The sequence below is a fragment of the Lactuca serriola genome, chromosome 4 (genome assembly GCF_051521515.1).
Source record: "Lactuca serriola cultivar US96UC23 chromosome 4, Lser_US96UC23_V15, whole genome shotgun sequence".
NCBI lineage: Eukaryota > Viridiplantae > Streptophyta > Magnoliopsida > Asterales > Asteraceae > Lactuca > Lactuca serriola.
In genome coordinates, this window is record NC_136411.1 from 188,997,269 (window position 1) to 189,015,908 (window position 18,640).

At 37.1% G+C, this 18,640-nt stretch overlaps 1 long non-coding RNA gene and 1 pseudogene across 8 annotated transcripts; both read left to right on the top strand.

Moving 5' to 3' along the window:
- Positions 1-9,584: 9,584 nt before the first annotated feature.
- On the top strand, positions 9,585-12,590 carry LOC145103071 (uncharacterized). 7 transcript variants are annotated; one of them, XR_013706346.1, is made up of 8 exons: positions 9,585-9,847; positions 9,918-10,006; positions 10,258-10,316; positions 10,411-10,513; positions 10,704-10,769; positions 11,031-11,235; positions 11,342-11,419; positions 12,291-12,590. It is a non-coding gene; the product is annotated as an uncharacterized LOC145103071 (long non-coding RNA). The 7 variants fall into 7 exon arrangements; XR_013706348.1 differs by having other exon boundaries at positions 9,585-10,006; positions 10,395-10,513; XR_013706343.1 differs by having other exon boundaries at positions 9,585-10,006.
- A 1,787-nt stretch (positions 12,591-14,377) lies between these two features.
- On the top strand, positions 14,378-16,740 carry LOC145099077 (pollen receptor-like kinase 1 pseudogene; annotated as a pseudogene). Its single transcript, XR_013704600.1, has 3 exons — positions 14,378-15,164; positions 15,250-15,891; positions 15,987-16,740. The product of XR_013704600.1 is annotated as a pollen receptor-like kinase 1 pseudogene (transcript).
- Positions 16,741-18,640: the final 1,900 nt, after the last annotated feature.

Consider the following 18,640-nt stretch of genomic DNA (forward strand, 5'->3'; position numbering starts at 1 on the left):
TTGTGGACTTACACCTTCGAGCTTAGAACACTAAAACCTTGCATTTTGGAGAGTAAACATGAGTTTACGGCCCAAGAACACTCTTGGACTGTAAACCCCTCTTCATAGGCCGTGAACACCTTTTAAGGTGTTAGAAATGCCCTCAAACACCTCCTATGGCCTTGGAAAATGTCTAGAAGCAACCCCCATTGAAGTAAAGGCTTTAAACTTCAACTAAATCAAGGAAATAGAAGTTTACAGCCATAAACCCCCCTAGTATTGGTCCATGGGCCGTAAACTCCCAAAGAGTGCCCAAATGATGCCCTAACACCCCCATTTGACTTGGATAAATGCATAGAACTTTATTTCCTACCATTTAAGACTTTAAAACACAAAAAGAATATGCATATAGGAGCTTACGGCCATAAACTCCTTGTTTAGGGCCGTAAACTCCTCAAATGGTCCATTTAGAGCTTTAAACCCCTTCATATGCCATATATTTGGACCTAGCCTAATTCTATGAGTGAGATAAGACCAATTAGCATCCTAGAACACCCCTACAATGAGTTTACGGCCGTAAACTCATGAGGAGTTGGTCTTAGGGCCGTGAACTCTACAAAGAGTTTACTCTTGAAGAGTAAACTCCCTATCTAGGCCATACATACTCATAAATGTTACCCGGGACACCCCTAGCACTTAATCAAAGTGTTTTCCGCACTTTAGGATGCGTATACATGTTTAATTAGTATTATATTTACTAATTGTATGTAAACATATGTCATCATATGTTAATAGGTCACTAAGTGTGTTCAAGTCTTTACTTGACACCGAGCACCCAACCGGCACCTTCGTTCGATCCACTTACAACAGGTGAGTTCATACCCCTGAATGAACCTTTTAAATGTTTTTACATGCTTTTATGGGGGGGGGGGGAATACAAGTTAAAACATGCCAATTATCATATCAATCACATGTGATTGATAACCCGCATGCACAAGGATTTCGTACACTGTCAACTGTTTTACCAAGTATGATACTGTAAATGGATTTCTAAGACGTTTTTACTTGTTCAAATCTCTTCTCAAATTGTCTCTTGCGCTGTATGCTTTATTTCAAATTCAATTATAGCAGCATTTTAAACAAAGGTTTTCTTTACTTATATTGTTTTAGCAAAGTTATAATCAAAACTTGTTTATGAAAGGTTTTCAAAGGATCTCTAAAGGTTTTTCAAACTTATTTTACAAAAGAATACCAAGTCGTGATTTTCTTAAGTATAAAGGTTTTCCAAAGTTTTCATCAAAGTTTTCTTCCATGTTTTTATACTCCTACTTTGTTAGATACTACTGCTTCGTTATACTTCTACTTAGTTAATGCTCCTACTTAGTTAAATGCTATTACTTTGTTAACGCTTTTACTTCATGATACGCTTTTACTTCGTGATACGCTTTGACTTAGTGATATGCTTTTACTTCGTGATACGCTTTACTTCGTGATACGCCTTTACTTAGTGATACACTTCTACTTGTTAGCACTTCTACTTAGTGATACGCTTCTACTTGTTAACACTTCTACTTAGTGATACGCTTCTACTTGTTAACACTTCTACTTAGTGATACACTTCTACTTGTTAACGCTTCTACTTCGAGAAACGCTTCTACTTCGTGAAACACTTCTACTTCGATAAACACTTCAACTTCGTTAAATGCTTCTACGTAGTTAAATGTATGCCTATGCTTGTATAGTTATATAAATAATGTTTAAAGGACTTAGGAAGGCTAGGTCGCCCTATTTCCTTTTCTTCGTTGAGATGTGGTCTGGTGGGATCGGATATCCGTCCGAAGGTCGTTTGATCATTAATTATATATTAAGTATACAGGCATAGACATATAGGTTTACGTCGGTAAGTTATTTGTGAGTCTCTATCATTAGTCCAATATTTACATCAGAACTCACTACATGAGATGCATTGTCAGGACACGACCTTCTCTGTTGTCTAGTTGGTAACCAGAGTCTCCTGTAGGGAGAGCAGGCATTGTGTGTATAGATCTATACGGGATTGACACCCGCACACCCTGACTTCTAGCTACAATCCACGGCCTACCAAACCAAGGGGTGACAGATGTCACATTCTTTCCGACGCTTGCAGGGCGTCAAGTTCTCTAGTGTCTATCAGTATGGTTACGAGTATCTTGGGGTTACCTTATAATTCATGGCCTTAAGGTAACATGAATTAACACTGTATTCACTGTTTTTAGACCTTACTAGACGTATCATTCATTTGATACTGTCTGGGGTCTGTATTCACTGTTTTTAGACCTTACTAGACGTATCATTCATTTGATACTGTCTGGGGTCTGTATTCACTGTTTTTAGACCTTGCTAGACGTATCATTCATTTGATATTGTCTGGGGTCTGTATTCACTTTTTTTAGACCTTGCTAGACGTATCATTCATTTGATACTGTCTGGGGTCTGTGTCTCTTTTCGTTAGACTGAGCCAGGCGTGTTGTTCATTCAATACTCTCCTGGAGTCTATGATTTCTTTTGCCTTAGTCAGCAGTATTCACTGCTGAGGCATACGTTATTTTCCCTAATATTCTCCCACTTTCTTTAAAATCAAATACCGTATTTTGGTAATGATAGTGTTTAAGGGAAAATTACTTTTTACAACATAACTCTGTCGGGACTTGGTAGAAGACTGCTTTTATTTAAGAAAATATAGGATTTTCTGGAAAGGACTCTAATACACTGTTGATTCTAAACAACTACTTGTATAAAGTTATTTGAATAAAATGCCACTAAATACTTATGAAATCACCAGCATTTATAAAAATGCTGATACTCGCTTTTAAATAACTTGTATTCTCAGGTAGCAATAGACAGGTACATTCCAGGAGCTTTTGGTGAAGACGGTTTAGTACCAAGCCGCACCTATATTATTACTTGTATAATTTTGATATTTCTATGTAATGTAAAACTATTACTATTAATGCAATGATTGTTGTACTTTGATTACTATACTGCATATGTTGTGATACTTGACATGACGTCATCCACCCCAGAACGTTTCCGCGGTCCCGGTTTTGGGGTGTGACAGAAAGTGTATCCGAATCCCTCAAACGAAGGCTCTGATACCAACTTGTAACAACCAAAAATTTCACACCAAAAATTTTTATTTTTAATACTCATAAAACATATGTCTCTACATTAATTCTCAAAGTCAAACAACAAGTTTTCAAAACAATTATTCAAATCCAGGATCCATAACATAGATCCATATCAAGAGTGTGTGTACAATCAGGCCGGTGCCTTCCCGCGATCCTTTGGGGAACCTGAAACACATAACACATAACACGGTAAGCACGAATGCTTAGTGAGTTCCCCTAAATACCACATACAACAATTCGCCACTCGAGGCTATACTCTGTATGACCCTCTGGTCGATGTGTCTCAGCGGGACCCTCCAGTCCCGTAGCTCGTTGGACCCTATGGTCCGGTCTAGCTCGTTGGACCCTCCGGTCCGGTCTGGTTGAGGACCCTCTGGCCTCGTAAATTGTTGGACCCTCCGGTCCGGTCAGAAAAGTACATAGCATACATAATCACAATACACATAATCTCAAGAAAACATGTATGACCTTCCGGTCCACACATAGATACCACCCTAGGTAATATACAGTGAGAAGACTCACCTCAGGTAAACCCGAATGAAATCCAACTCGAAACACTAATCTAGCCTCCGCCTAATCACATACAGCAATTACCTCTAATTAATAACGGCTCTCAAAGGCTAGACTAATTCCTTCCTATGCTCTCCCAGAAGGGTAAAAGACCATTCTACCCCTCCAATGGTCCAAAAGTCCACTTGTTGACTAAACCCTAAAAGTCAATGAAACTCAACCCTAAGGAGTACGCGGCGCGTACCAGCTCTATAGGCTGGGCGTACTCGGATGCTATACAGAACCGGGGACACTCGACCCCTACGCTGCGTGCGTACTGGGATTACGCCCAGCGTACGCCCCAGTTTTCACAATCTTCATGATTTTGTTCTTAATCGATTAAGACACAAGCTCATATCCTATATCTGGTCACTCTAATGCCTCTTAATCCATAAATTCAGTGACTTTACGCCTTTGCATGGCTGTAAAGGTCATCATCATCCAAATCACACCACTTCCTTCCCTAAGGAGCTCATATCTCATGCATGGCTCACTCCTAACGTCCAAGATTTGATTTTTATGGATCTATATCACAATATACACTGAAAATGGGCAGATCAAGGTCTATGAAGCTCCTTTACTCATAAAGTCTCCACCTTTGGGACAAAAACCCTAGAAATGGTCCATAATGCACAAATAAAAAAGGGTTGAGAAAGCTTTGAGCTTTTTACATCCAACTGATGCTCCAACCTCAGAAAGCTTAGATCCAAGGCTTGCCCTCCAACTCTAGCTCCTTCAATAGGACCTTCTTATCTTCAAAAGCACACAAGAACACTTTCAAGCTCAACTACACACACACAAGCTCTAGGACGAGGGTTAGGGCACACTTAGGGTTCTGCTTTCTGGAAATGGTGGCTAAAAGTGAGGCCATAATGTCCCTTATATAGGGCTCACCCCCACAATTAGGGTTTCAATCTGAACCTAGTACGCCCAGCATACACTATGGTACACCCAACGTACTGGGTAGCCTCCGCGTCAAGATCACGCTCATGATTACGTGCAATGTACTCTCTCTTACGCTCAGCGTACTCAAATGTCATACATTCTTTTCAAGGACCAATTTTGACAACTTGAGGAAAGAAAAGGATCAAAGAGATATACCTGAATTCCGGGATCTTACATTAACCTTATCTTCTATGACATTAATTTATGATTATGGATTAGGGATGTTATTCGGTTCGGAACCAAATTGAACTGAAAACCGAATTAGACTAATAGTAGGAACTGAAAGCGAGATTATTTAAACCAATACGAGACCGGTTCAGTTTGGATAATAATCGGTCCGGTTTGTTTATTAAATGAAAGAAACCAAATATCATGCAGAATATTCTTAAGGACCGAAATGAATCGGAAAACTTAGAGGGATATTTTTATTATTATTTAAGATATTAGAAATTTAATAAGATATATTTTCAGATATATTAAACCATTTCCATCACTAGGTTTCACAAATTTATCTTTTTAACATTCTAAGATTGTAAAAGACTACACTACGGTGGGAACTTCGTTAAGAAAATTATATCTATATACTGCATTCATTACATATTGGACAAGAATATAGAAAATTATTAGTTATTATAGGTTCTATTATCTTCTAAAGTTGTGAATTTGGAATAAGACGCCGAAATGTTTGAAAATATTTAAATAGTTGATGTTGTTCAATTGATAGAAAACATTTCTACTGTTTAATTTTTTTTGAGTTTCGTTAATTTTTGTAATTTATATATACATATTAATTTTGTGTTCCTTTGAGCACAGTTCTTCAATTTGATTGGTCCAGTTTTCTTTTGTTTTTTTGTTTTTACTTTTTTTTTACTCTGTTTCGCTTTTAATCGTTTTCGTTTTCCCTTTGTCGTTTATGAAGCTTTACCCTTATTGGTACTGATTCCCTCCTTGGTCAATGAGTCGTCAACGGTATTGTTCATCGTGCACACGCGTCCTCTTCTCCTATACCGCCGCTACTTTAACTCCACTACGCAACCATTCACCACCTGAAATGTCTCACCTCTCACCTCATACCATCGGGACTTCTCCCGCTGCTCTGCCTTCTTCCTGATTAGGATCCCCTCTGCTGATTTACTTCGCCATGACCAGCTTCTCCATCGCTCTTTCTCATCTTCCAAACTCAACTAAACCTTTAATGTGATGTTCATCGGCTATTCGGCTTCCTGCTTCGGGTTCCATCCGGACCAACGTGGATTCGAATATGGTAGTCGGAGTACTGGAGGTGTTGGGTTTGTTAAGAATTGCTTTTCCGGTGAACCTTTAAACAGGTAACACCACCACCACTTACAACGACCCTTCAAGATGAGTCGTAAGAAATCGGGAGGATGAACAAAGCATCATCGTTCCTCAATTTCCTAACTGCTTTATTCATTGAAATAATCAGCAGGTATCCTTTATAAAGATATTGAAGGGTATAATCTTGTATATTATTGCTGTTGGTATCAACCGGCTTTTATAGTCATTTACAGAACGTATATCTAGGAGATAATGTAGGGAGCAGCCCATTGACCTAAGCTATACAAGGTAATGGAATCAATTAGAATATACGGAATATAATGTGTAAAACTAGTGGATATTCATAATACGCCCCCGCAAGATGGAGGCTCCGTCAGAGACACCTATCTTGGAACGAAGCTTGAGAAACGGACTGCGATGCAGTGGTTTAGTAAGAGCATCAGCTAGCTGATCTGTAGAATTAACATGTAAGACTTTAAGAGAACCATTTGACACCCGTTCACGAACGAAATGATAATCGAGTGCAACATGCTTCATATGCGAATGGTACACCGGATTAGCACAAAGATAAGTAGCTCCCGTATTATCACAATATAGCGTAGGTGCAGTGGTGGTGCTGATGCCAAGCTCAGACAAGAGGTTTTGAACCCATGAGATCTATGATGCAGTATTGGCCAGGGCTTTGTATTCAGCCTCAGTCGATGACCGGGAAACAGATTTTTGACGGGCTGATTTCCATGAGATTATATTGTTGCCAAGATAGAGAATATACGCTGTAGTGGACCGGCCCCCGTCTGAAATACCACCCCAATCAGAATATGAGAATGCCGTGACGTGGAGAGAAGAAGTACGATTGAGAAGCAATCCATGGTGAATTGTACCTTTTAGGTACCGAAGGACACGTTTCAGAGCTTGCCAATCAGTCTGAGAGGGAGAATGCATGAACTGAGAAAGTTTATTGATAGCAAAACATATATCTGGACGAGTAAAAGCTAGGTATTGTAAGGAGCCAACTAATTTCCGGTAGGGTGTAGGATCAACAGGTGGGGAACTATCTGTTGGGGACAAGATAATAAAGGAGCTTAAAGGAGTAGCAACCTCCTTTGCCCCATCCATGTTGAAGAGAGTGAGCAAGTCCCGGATATGGCGGTGTTGGGAAAGGAAGAGACCCATGGGGTTGGAGATGACCTCAATGCCCAAGAAGTGGTGAAGAGGACCAAGGTCCTTGATGAAGAATCGGGCAGCAAGTGAGGCGACAACATGATCATGAAAAGCATTATTGTTACCTGTAACGACAATATCATCAACATAGACCAAAAAATAGACAATAATACCCTCATGATTGTAGACAAAAAGAGAGGCGTCAACAAGAGATTTTCGAAAACCAAAGGCAAGTAAGAAGTTGGTAAGTTCTAAGTACCAAGAACGTGGCGCTTGCTTTAGCCCATAGATTGATTTTCGAAGGCGACATATGTGGTTTGGGTACTGAGGGTGGGCATAGCCAGGTGGTTGGTCCATGTAGACAGTTTCATGTAATGTACCTTGAAGAAACGCGTTGTTGACATCAAGTTGTTTGAGAGGCCAATTCATGGAGAGAGCAATAGAAAGAACCGTACGGATAGTAACAGGTTTTGTAACAGGGCTAAAAGTGTCAAAGTAATTAACACCATGTTGTTGGAGAAAACCTTTGGCTACAAGGCGAGCCTTGTATTTAGCAATGGAACCATCAGGATTTCTTTTGATACGAAAGACCCATTTACAACCAATGGGTTTGTGTCCTGATGAAGGAATGAGCTCCCAAGTTCCATTATGAAGTAAAGCATTAAACTCGTCATCCATAGCTTTTTGCCATTTTGGATCCTTAAGTGCTTGAGCATGGGTGGTTGGTTCAAGAGGATTAGGTAGAGGATGAAGGGTGGATGTGTTAACAAACTTATCACTAAAGTACTTAGGATTGCGTTTTCTAGTACGAGGTGGTAGGTGGATATTGGGAGGAGTAGGAGAGGTGGATGGGGTGGAAGGAGAGGATGGAGCGGAAGCAAGGGTGGATGATGTTGGTGAACGCACTGGGCTTGGAAGGTTAGTAGGTTGTTGGGTCGGGGAAGTAGGGGAAGGGGAGGGAGGAGGCAAAGGTATTTGATGGACTAAAGGGGAGGTCATAGTAGAAGGGTGGGGTTGGTCCTGTGGTTGTGATCTCCTGGAGTATGTGTGAAGTGGGGTTGGGAGAGTGAATGTTTCTGTGGTAGGAATTAAGGCTTGCAGAGTAGTTAAGGGTGGTAATTGAGAGATAGCTGTAGTAGAGGTAGACTGTGACATGGTTGGTGGGCTGGAGGGTGGAATAGAAGGAGGTGTAGGTGTATTTAGGAAGTCACCAACAGTAGGTAGGGTTGTGGAATAGTTAGTAGTTTGATATGGAAACTGAGTCTTTATGAATTGCACATGCCTGGAGTGAAAAACACGGTTCGTAGAGAGATCAAGGCATTTGTAAGCAGATTTGGATGGAGAGTAGCCAAGAAATAGGCATTTGGTAGATCTAGGTTGAAGTTTGGAGGTGGAATAGGGACGAAGCCAAGGATAACATAAGCATCCAAATGGTTGTAATTTGTGGTAAAGTGGAGGTTTGTTGTGCATAAGTTCAAACGGGGTTTTATTGTTAAGGACCGATGTAGGGAGGCGATTAATCAGGTAAACAGCAGTCTGAAATGCATGTGACCAATAGGTAAGTGGAAGGCCTGCATAGTGGAGTAAGGCTAGGCCAGTTTCCACAATATGTCGGTGACGCCTTTCAGTAGTACCATTCTGCTAAGGGGTATGAGGGGGAGTGGTGAAATGCGAGACACCCATAGATTGAAATACGGGAATGAGACTTTGATATTCGCCACCATTATCAGAAAAAATAGATATAAGTGGTGCTTGGAAATACTTTTCGACCAAGGTTTTAAATGTAGGAAAAAATTGAGCAACATCAGACTTTTTCTTTATGGGATACAACCAAACATACTTAGAATAAAAGTCAACAAAAATAATGTAATAAGAAAATCCATCAATAGATGTTTTTGTAGGACCCCATACATCCGTGTAAACAAGTTGCAGAGGCTTGGTGGCTGTAAAAGAAGTTGGTCCAAATGGTGTTTTGTGACTTTTATTAACTGAGCAAGAGTCACAGTGAAAATCTAAAAAAGACAACGACTTAGAACAAGGTCCTAGTTGATGAATAATTGACTTCAAAATTGTAACAGAAGGATGGCCCAAAGTGTGATGTAAATCGAGCAGAGAGGATTTGGTAGTGATGTTGATTTGAGGTAGTGTTTTCAAGGCAGCATGATAGATATCACGGTCGTTCTCCCCCCGCATAAGAAGCGCCCCCGTGCGCAGATCCTTGACAAAAAAATGTGTGGGAAAGAATTCCACAGAAACATTATTAGATTTGCAAAGCTTGGCAACTGAAATCAATTTTTTACTTAAATGAGGAACACACAGAACATTAGGTAAAGAGAGAGAGAGCGAGATGAAGTAGAAAGAGATGTTTGTCCAATATGGGAAATGGAGAGGCCCTTACCGTCACCAAGGATGATTTCGTCAGGACCCCCATATTCAGAAACAAAATGAAGGGTTGAGCGGTCTGAGGTAACATGATGTGAGACTCTTGTATCAAACAGCCAGGTGGAGGACTGATGTGGCTGGGAGGACTGATGTGAGGCTCCTGAATAGTTTCGGAGCAACTACCAAGAATAGCGCTTAGAATGATCTGATCTTGACGATACCAGGGCAGAAAAGCAGGATTCGCTTCCCCTGTTTTGGTGTTAAGAAATTGCTTAGGTATGGGGAGTGATCCATCTATGAACGTATGAAGATTGAATCCAATTAGGGTGGATTGGATTTGTTTACGCCAGACCGGAAAGTTTGAGGCGGTAAGTTTGATTGGAAAATGGGTTGTTGCGGTGATGGGGATAATAGTGTCACTTGCCATGGATTTTGCAGTGATTGGAACACAGAACCACGGGAAGGATGAGGATCAAGATCTCGGCGGAGCTATGAGATGCTCTGATACCATATAAAGATATTGAAGGGTATAATCTTGTATATTATTGCTGTTGGTATCAATCGGCTTTTATAGCCATTTACAGAACGTATATCTAGAAGATAATGTAGGGAGCAGCCCATTGACCTAATGTGTAAAACTAGTGGATATTCATAATATCCTTGCCCAATTTCTCAATGTTCTCAAGATTTTGATTGAAATAAGTCTTTTCTTTCTCAGCGCTCATAGGAAATATTTTGGTTTTCTAATTTGTGTTCCATTTTCTTATGAAAATCGTAGGAGAGAGTTTGAAGTCCAATTGTGGCTATGGTTAATTCTTCTGTTCAGAAATCAGGAGAGTGAGTAAAAAAATACATTTGATTTCTTTTTCTGTAATAAATTTGTCAAGTGTTTAGCATCCTATATATTTCCTTCAGCTGGTGTTGTTTTTAGATGTTGGTGACGTAAAAAGGTACTGGGTTAAAGACGGATTGGATTTTTTTCGTTGTTCAAACTTGGCAGATTTGAGGATGCACATCAAGTGCTTGAAGAACTCGTAAGATTAGTTCTATTCTATCATCCATTGCAATAGCTTCATTCAATAACAACTGCTTTTAAAACTGCATAAAATTGGAATTTACACTGTTGATATGATTTCATTCTCATCTAGATTATCTTTTGACTACAAATTCAAGATCTCAAATACACCACTAAGCTGTTCATCTTTTTTTTTTTTCCCTCTTTAGGTGTTGTTTGGATTAAGTGTATTAGGACCATGCTATTTAACACCTCATCATTTTGTTGTTGTTCAGGTAAACTTTAATGAATAAAGATTAAACAGCTATACTCATCTATTCTGCCATTTGTTCTTATTGTTAAGTTCTGTATGGGAAAAGTGATGTCCGTCCATTCTGACTTTTGACATGTTAAGATTTTTTACTTTTGACCAAAACCCAGCATCTTTGAATTGGGTTTTAGAAACACATACGTTTATTATTGCAAACTTTTGTTTGTTTCATATAAATTTAATACATTAAAATGTGAAAATAACAATATTTTTTGTTTTTTCATAGGTGAAGGCATTTTATGTGAACAAGATTCTTGAGAACACATCAATAGAGCATCTTAGGGCATTATTTCAATGCCATAGAAAAGTGACAACAGTTGCAATGTCACCTGCAATGGCAGTCGGCAAACAGAAGTTTGGATTTGTTCTTTTTGCAAAAATGTCAACTGCTTTAAAAGCTGTCAAAGATGTTGAAAAATATGAACTAGATGGTATTTTTTTATTCTTTAATATATATCGTTTAATATCTTAAATCCAAACATGTTTCAAAGGTTTAAATTAACACTAAACAAACACCGTTTTCTTATACATGTGCAGGTCCATTATTCTTCATTATGTTGGGCCTCATCCGAACTACATCCCTCAAAATGTTTATGGTGGTTTTTCAGCAAATCTGTATGTATGTTTTTTGTTTTTTTTTTTCATTAATGCATTTTAATTTAAAAATTGTTATCATGAAGCGGTAGAATGAATCTTCGGGTATTTGGAGTTTACATAAAGCTCTTGAAATTATAAACTGCTAATTTTGATAGTAATGGCAATTTGTTTATGCAAAAGGGGTGAAAGTAAAGTGTTTTTAATGTGGGGTTAAGTATGAGCAGGTGAGATGGATAAATTCTTTAAGACTCCATATAATGAGAAAATAATACTTTTATATATATATATTTTCTTTTATTTTTTTTTCTTCATAAAAGCAGTATGCTTTTATTCTTTTGTTTACTCATCGATTTTGGCAGCCAAATAAGAATGAGAAAGCATTTTGTTTTTTAGCATCAAATTAATTTGAATTTTCTTTCCACCGTACTAATTTTGGAAGAGAGACAAAATCATAAATCAGTTTTTTATAGTCATCAATTCTTTTGAATTTTATGGGTATTGTTGCCATTAACACTTTATATTGACCGCAGCTACTGAACAAGCTTATAAAATAGTGTTGTTTTATTTTAATTTTGCTTTCCAAGGTTCCTGAAAATAATAGAAGTGGTAATCATTTGCATTTGTTACATTAAAGAAGCTCCTGTTGTTGGATTCGTATATTGGACAACTAAATATCGTTTTAACTAACAAATTCAACGATGACATTTTCTGGCAATAGCACATGTAATGAATGTACAATAGCTTTAAAGTAGAGTACATGAATAAAATAACCATCATATATTTTTTTTATTCTTTTTTGAACATCTGACGTATATTTTAAATTACTTAATTAGTTTTGTGCTTAATTCCTTGCCATTTCGTGCATTTAACTCCTTTTATTCAATTTCAGTTAAAGAAGAAAGAGAGGAGACGTACACGACTAAATGGCTCTTTCACAGAATACATAATACAAGTCTACCTTAGATAATGTGTCAACAATGGGATGCTCCAGATCCTGTGGTGAGGATGGAAACAAGGATCCGATTTTTAGAAAGGGCAAAATACAATGCACGTGCACCATCGAGAAGAATGGTTTGTGCTTATGGTGTAGATTAGAAATGATGTAGTTATTATTTTACACAAGATTTTTGCATATGCTCTTTATCAGCTTTTAATATACTGGAAGAAAGTACAAATTTCTTATATATAATGAACAATAACCTGTATGCAAAAAAAAAAAAAAAAACCCCATAGATTGCAAACAAACAAATCTGAAAAAAAAAACCTTCGCATGGGTCCTTTTTTAGTTATTAGTTATTATAGGTTCAATTATCTTCTAAAGTTTGTGATTTTGGAATAAGACGCCGAAATGTTTGAAAATATATTACCCAAAATATTTAATTAGTTGATGTAGTTGTTCAATTGATAGAAAACATATCTACTGTTTAATTTTTTTTTGAGTTCCGTTAATTTTTGTGCTCCATTTTATTTTCATTTTGTAATGATATTGATTTTATTGTTATAATCAATTTGTTTATAGTTAACTAGTTTATTAAGGCATGTAACTATGTTTATGAATCACTTGCAGAACTTATTGTTGATTGAAAAGAATACAACTTAAGATGAAGAATTACTGAAGAAATTCAATGTTTGATAGTCTATATTATCGTAGAAATAAAAATAACTTTAATTAACGGGATAAAAAAATAGAGTGGAAATCAAAATCTCCTCATTTATGTGATATTGTTACACATAAAATATGAAGTGGTTTAAAAAAGGAAGACGAACTTATATTAACGTTTAATTTTTTAAATTTGATATTATATTATATGTGAACTAATTATATGCCTAATATGTTAGGATTATATAAATTTGAAAGATATAATGGAATTTCAGTGTCTTATTAAATTAAAAGATTTCATATTAAAAGACTGCATTAAATATATTAACACGTGACAGAATCTTAAAAAAAACTCTCTTATATTGACATGCAACAAACATTAAATATGGAATTTTAGGAAAGTGATATATATTGACATGCAACAAACATTAAATATGGAATTTTAGGAAAATGATATATATACAAACAAAACTATTATTTTATTAATATATGAATATTCAATAACCATATATCTTTCTGGTGGATATTGAAATGGATCTTTTATGACATAAATTCATGACTGTGGATTAGGCCCGATCTTGATGGTTGGCAACCCAGACAGTCGTCCAGGACCCATGTCTCTATCCATGTCTCTGAAGGGCCTAAAATTCCTAAAGTATATTGTATAATTATATAAAAAAAAAACTAGCTTATCCAAAAATGTTATTAAAAATATATATATTTTTTAATCAATTGTTTTTGTAATGTTTTAACGATATTTGTTTTTTTTTTTTTAATATTAATAATGAATTTTATAACGGTGTTTCCATTTTCAATTTAATTTTTATTATATTTACGGCTTTAAAGACCCATTTTTTCTATTCACCCTCGACGTACTATATCTTTGAACCGGCCTGCTTGAAACGTAGATATAAATAATATTGTTGCATTATCCTTCAAAAAAAAATGTTAACCATATATTAACCATATAATTACTTTAGTTGAAACAAGCTTGTCCTTCAAAAAAATGTTAACCATATATTAATCACCCTATACTTAGAAGTTTTTATTTAGGTTGCAAGTACCAAGTCTCCCTTACGCGGTATTTTTGGCAAAAGACATGCAAACTTTTCTCTTTCAACAGCTGACCCCCAACCTCGTTCACTCTCCCAAACTCAAGGAAGAAGTCCAAAAACAAAAAGAAGAAAAAGGAAAAGAAAAGGAAAAGAAAAGAAAAAGAAAAGGAGTTGTTGATTATATAATCAGACAATTGATCGTGCCAGGAAACCGCTGAGAATACAACTTAAAACTACGTACCATCATATGCAATCGTTCAGAACTGTGTGTAGCTGTTGTTGGCCAAGTAGGGAGATAGAGAAGGAGGTGGAGATAATCTCATGGTCCAATTTGTGCTTCCCCCACCATCGCCATCGCCATCGCCATCACCATCACCATCACCCAATACAACGAATTCAATAAGGATTGGCGATAGGTTGAATCGTCATCTACAAAATGTTGTCATCCTTGTATCTCTTGTTTACCTCCTGGTTATAAGATGTGAATCATTGTCACCAGAAGAAGAAGAGAGGGAAAAAAATGCACTATTGGAATTTAAGAGTTCATTAGAGAATGGAGACATGGTGCTAGGGAATTGGAACAATCCACCAAGATGTCCATGTCCCCAAGTAGGATCAGGATCACCAAGAACATCTTGGACTGGGGTGATTTGCAACAACGGCAATGTATGGGGGATCCAACTTGATAATATGAAACTATCGGGGGAAATTAACGTGGATTCACTTCAACAGTTGGGGCAATTGAGGTCGTTGAGTTTGATGAACAACAACTTTCAAGGGCCGTTTCCAGAATTTAGGAAGCTAAGATCATTGAAGGCGTTGTATATATGCACAAATAAGTTTTCTGGAGACATTGATGATGATGCCTTTGTGGGTATGTCTTCTTTAAAGAAAGTGCACTTGGCATACAATGAATTTACCGGTGATATACCCAGATCATTGGCATCTTCTACGAGTCTTACAGAGTTGAGGATAGAGAATAACCAATTCATGGGTCCCATCCCAGATTTCCCTCACACTCTCATCATATTCAACGCTTCTAACAATCATTTACAGGGTCCTATCCCACCTTTTCTTGACGAGATTACTGATGCCTCCTCTTTCACAGGTATATCAAATACTTTAATTACCATGCTTGCTTAATTTATATCTATTGAGTTCTTCTAGTATTACATATATCTGAACTAATGTAGGAAATGATGGATTATGTGGGCCACCGATAAGTTCAGTATGTGATGAAACTGGAGCTTCCTATAATCCTTATTCGTCAACAGATGAAACCCATAAGAAGATGTCCATGTTAACAGTCATAGTTATGATAATATCAGCTTTGCTAGCAATAACAGCAATTGCAACACTTTTCATGTTGTACCTTCTGGGTAAGAGCCGAATAGATCACATGAGAGACTACAGCGAAGGATCTTCATTTTCAACATGTACAAGTCCAGGGGGATCTGTTATCCTGACTGAACAACAATTAGATTCTAAGAAGCCTCCATCGATAGTGGGTGCACAAGGGAAATTGACATTCTTGAAGGAAGATGGGCCGAGGTTTGACCTAAACGACCTGCTTAGAGCATCCGCAGAGGTTCTTGGTTATGGAAGCTTTGGGTCAGCTTACAAGGCGGTGATGATGGATGGACAAGCTCTGGTTGTGAAAAGATTCAGACAGATGAGCAACTGCGGGAAGGAGGAGTTCCATGAGCATATGAGGACGCTTGGGAGGTTGTCACACCCTAACTTGCTTCCTCTAACAGCATACTATTATCGTAAAGAAGAGAAGCTTTTGGTTTTTAACTTCGTACATAATGGCAGCCTACAAAGGCAGCTTCACGGTATGTATCTGTAATTCATTTTAATTAATAACATGACGATGATGATGAATTGATGATAGCTAATACTATATTAATTCACGATCATGTTTCATTAGGAAAACATACAACCGAAAAGCTTGAACTTAACTGGCCAACGCGCTTAAAGATTATAAAAGGAGTTGCAAAGGGTATGGCTTATTTGTACACAGAATTACCTAACCTATTAGTACCTCATGGGAACCTCAAATCTTCCAACGTACTCGTTGACAATTCCATGCAACCTCTCTTGATGGATTACACGTTGCTTCCTGTGGTAAACGTGGAACATGCACAGAACATGATGGTGGCTTATAAGGCACCTGAATACATTAAAGATGGTCGCATCAGCAAGAAGTTGGATGTTTGGAGCTTAGGGATATTGATACTCGAGACAATGACAGGGAAGTTGCCTGCAAACAGTTTGGCACAAGGGCAACCAAGTAAGTATGGGAGCGAGTTGGGTAAGTGGGTGGAGTCCATACAGGGGGAAGCGGTGGAGGAGGTGTTTGACAAGGACATGAAGGATATAGACAATGCTCAGGGACAGATGGTGAAGCTTATCAAGATCGGGTTGGAATGTTGCGAGGTGGATGTGGAGAAAAGGCCAGAAATGGAAGACGTTGCTAACAAGATTCAACAGTTAGATGAGAGGGACAATTGATTGATTAAAAGTTTAAAACCCATCCGCATATCTTTGCTTTATATTATTTGTAGTAGTAACTATTAGCATTTGTAATTCTCTCTTTTTGTTCATGGCAGATGTCCATCTCATATATATGGCATTCCTTCGTACTTGTACTTTGTATCTTACAGGAATAAGAGAAAACAATCTTTATGGGTATCATATCATAAACTGTAAGAATCTTCTTCCTTAATGGGTCCATCGATTTCTAGGCTTGCCCTTCGGACTGTCAGCAATAAAAGTAGTGCATAAAGTCGGATTCAATCCAATCTGATTTTTTTTGTATGAAACAGTTTCTTAACAAAAATAACCCAAATTTTCTTAAATTTGTAAAATGACCCATTAGAAAATTGGATGGTTACCTACAAGCAATTGGATGGTTACCTACAATTCTGTTGGTATTTAGTAGGAAACAAGTAGGAAATTTCCAATGAAGTTCCAACAAGGATGTTTTTTTCCTATGGAACATATCCTATTTCCTACGAAATTGCTACGGACCAATTGTCTCATTAGTTGAGCCAATTGTTGTTCCATTATTTCTTGTTTTTGTTACATCAAAACTCTTTCCCTCTCTTTATTTTCAAGTTGGGTTCATTAGTTCGTAGCTCTTTAACCTAAAAACAAACATATATAATTAGCAAACAAATAATATATATCAACATTCTTTATTCATTATAGAAACATACAAAACCCATATTCCATAATAGCGACTTACTTTAATTTTCAACAAATATAGGTATAGTACTTATTTTTTTTATCCATAATAGCAACACACTTTATGTTAACAAAGTAATAACCACAAATTATTTATTTAGGGATTATTTTGATTTATAATAGCAACATATTTCATTTTTCATTCATAATTGCAATATAATACTCTATATCCACGCGTAGGTGAGATTATATTTTACAACTTTTGTTTAGACTCCATCGGCTATTTTTGATTTCATTTTTAATATCATATTTTTAACGAGCCGGGACAGAAAAACTCAGTTAAAAATTCATAACTTATTCATCTCACGTCCGTTTTCTTCTGTCTTTTTACCGTTGAACTACAATCGATGAGATCTTCGATTCTTGTTTAAGTTGTGTCGGCTAAAACTCACTCGATCTTTATTTCGAGTTTTTAGCTGTCTACTGTTATACCGAAATTTGTCAAAATCATAACTTCCTCATATGAAGTCAGATTTTGACGTTCTTTTTATGGAAATTCTCGGTTTAACGAATATTATGATTTTCATTTAAATCATATAGGCTAAAAAGTAGTTTATCAAAAACTCACTTTTTACATCATTCGACGTCATGCTGGTTCTGTCTCGAAACTTCAAATAGTCATAACTTTTTCGTTATAACTCGGATTTCGATGATGTTTTCGCCTAAATGGTTCTAACAGGATTCTCTACAACTTTTAATAATAAGCTTTACTTATTTAAAATTTTATATTTTCGTTAAATTTCAATATTAACTTGGAATCTCATAAGACTTCAAATATTTTCTGAATGATTCTAAACATAGTTTTACTTTATTTCTAGTAAAAACTATCTGTTAGAACTCAATACTCAATATCATATAATATTCAATAATATTATTTATTGCAAAAATGTAACACTTGATTCTTGGTATGCCTTTTTATTCAAGTAGTTTGTGTTTTTTCTCTGGACTCGATGAGTTGGAGGATCAACTCGTTGAGTAGGATCGTGACCCCGCGCACATTTTAAGTGACCTACTCGACGATTCGGGTGACTAACTCGGCAAGTAGGTGCTGGGAGAGTGAAACCCTAAATCTGAGGGTTTGCACCCTATATAAACACCTTAACTCAGCCTCCCTTGTCCCTAACACTCCCCTAAAGCTGCATATCGGAACCCTAGCCGTTTGTGTGTGTTAAGGCCATTTTGGTGTTCTTGGTTGGTTTGTGAAGCTTGGAAGGAAGAAGGAAGCTTGGGATTTCGAGCTGGGACTTGTAGATCCAGAGATCTTACCCCATTTTCAGCTTCATCAAGGTAAATACCCCTGTCTTGACTTATCTATATGCTTATTCATCTTTGGAA